The following is a 2,656-nucleotide window of genomic DNA, read 5'->3' as shown; positions in this document are numbered from 1 at the left end:
TTTATATATGTGAAATTTTTGTAATTTAATTTTTTCGTTTAGGTATCTGATTAAATAAAAGGACTTAATCGCGTAAAAGGGAAATTTGGTGGTTATTTCTAAAAGGGACCTGATTGTCAATGGCTTTCTGAATTTGAGTACTTATGTTGTAAATATTCCATTAGCATATTGTTTGGACGGTATTAGGCTTATAATATAAAGTTTTTATATTAATTCATTAAGGTTATATTGGTAAATTAAGTTTTAAGTAATAATATGTTATAATATATATAATAAATCATAAAATAAAGTTAACATATATGTTATTTTCATTGTTCTTGCCAAAACCAAATAAAAGAAAAGGAAACTAGGGTTCGGTTGCTTTCTAGGCTCAATCAAGGTAAGAGTCCAGTTCAGTTTTTGATAATTTTTACGTTTTTGAGATCGTTGCTTTGAGTACTACAAAACCCATGCTTGAATATTTTATTTTGGTGAATATTTTGAGTTATGCCGTTGTTGGGAGCTTGTGATTTTTTTTTGTTTGATGATGAAATATGAAAGATATGTTTTAGATTAACATATTTTGTATTGGAGTTTTTGATGATTTTGAGTATTTAGGACTAAATTGCAAAAATAATAATTTATGGACTAAAATGTGAAATAAATGAATTATATGGGCTTGTATGGATATCGGTAATATTCGGCCTAGCTTGGGTATGGATAAATTTGGTGTATTTTGTGTTTTGTGTAATAGGGACTAAATTGTAAAAATTGTAAATGTCAGAGGTAAAATGGTAATTTATCAATTTATGTGTTTTTGGACTAAATTGAATGAAAATATGTTTGAATGAACTTAATTTGAATATGTTTAGATCAAGAACCAAAGAAATCAGATTTGGATCGGAGGAAAATGAAAGTCGTCGACTAGCTACCTTATTCCGTTTTATAATGTCCGAGGTAAGTTTATAAGCAAATAGGCGTGTTTAATTGTAGGTAAATGCTAGATATATATGCTGTTATGAAATGTATGAATTTATATTTGTTATGGCCGAATATGAAAATGCTTGACTACTACATTTTCGAATTCGTTTCGGCCGAGTTACGACATCCGAAAGCCCCGTATGATCCTTAGGAATAGTTAGGATACATATGTCATGACATAGGATTCCGAATTATGTGTGCGAGTAAGACCATGGCATCGATATGTGATTCCGATATACGTGTGCGAGTAAGACCCTGTCTTGGACAATGGCATCAATATGTGATTACATGTAAGATCACGTCTGGGACGTTGGCAATGTACGATATATGTGTGATTATTCGAGTGGCCTACCCGATTCCGAATGGTTCGTCGGGCAAAGGTAAATTGAGTTCGAATGTGTAAAGCGAGCTATATTCCAGGTATGAATTAACTTGTTATCTATTTGATGTAAGGTAAGTAAGTACCTTGGCTATTTGTTTCAAATCTTGTAAAGTGCTAATAAAACAAATATGTGTATGTGATATGTATATTTGGCTTTGTGAATGAGTAGTATGTTATGAATAGTCCTTATATTTGTATATATATGATAAGATATATTCGGTTATATGATTAGTATGTGTATATGAGATTATATTGCGACACATGATCTTATGTGTTTATGGTATGTGAACTAGGTTTATGATGATTATTTGGTTGCGAAAGTAAAATGGTAAAATGATAATTTAGTTACATGAGCATTCAGCCAAAGTGATATTTAAGAATGAATGTATATATATTATGAACTTTATATGTTTGGATTTAAGTGTGTTATAATATTTTGAATTGTCTTCATTTAGTTTGGTTGATAATGTTATCGAGTTGTTTATTTGCTTATAACTTACTAAGCTTCAAAAGCTTACTTTGTGTTTTTATGTGTATTTCTATTTTTTAGATTTTGGATTCAAGTTACAAGCTCGGGGATCGTCAGCAAAGTCTATCACACTATCTACAGCTTCGGTAATTAAATAATCGAACTCGAATTATGGCATGTATAGGCTCGAGTATGTTTAAATCGATGAACTTAGTTTTGTATAAAGGCCATGTAAAAATGGCTAAACTTTTAGTGTTAAATTCGGTTATGTTAAGTTTGGTTTATGCTCACTTTGGTTTTATAGTTATGTGACAAGTATGTGTAATGTTTGTATTAAGTAGTAAGTGCTTTAAAAATGGGTTGCTTGTTATGTCTAAGTGCGGTTTTATATGCTTTTGGTTAAATGTTCTTTGAGCTTGATTGTTGGTAAATATTGTATATGCTTCATGGATAAATACGACCTATTGTTTGGTATGTATTTTATGTTAAATACGACCTATGGCATAATGTATTGAAAACATATATGTTTGTTTATTAAAGTATATAATATGATTGTATTTGTAAATTTGGTTGTCATGTTTGATTTAGGAGTATTATGTGAATTGGCAATAGAGGGTATTTGGTTATTTCGAACATGGTAAGTTTGACATGTTGGAACTTAGGTTTACAAATCGAAAATTGGATTGATAAAAAAAGTTATATGCTAATATATTCAATTAAGCTTGTTAGTTAAGCTTATATATACATATATATATACGATTATATTAAGGTTGGTATATGTTTATGGTATTTCATTTACTTACTAAGACTTATGCATATGAATTGACTAGGTAAAATGAAGAGGA

The sequence above is a fragment of the Gossypium hirsutum genome, chromosome A04, assembly GCF_007990345.1.
Source record: "Gossypium hirsutum isolate 1008001.06 chromosome A04, Gossypium_hirsutum_v2.1, whole genome shotgun sequence".
NCBI lineage: Eukaryota > Viridiplantae > Streptophyta > Magnoliopsida > Malvales > Malvaceae > Gossypium > Gossypium hirsutum.
Note: the sequence above shows the minus strand (reverse complement) of the source record.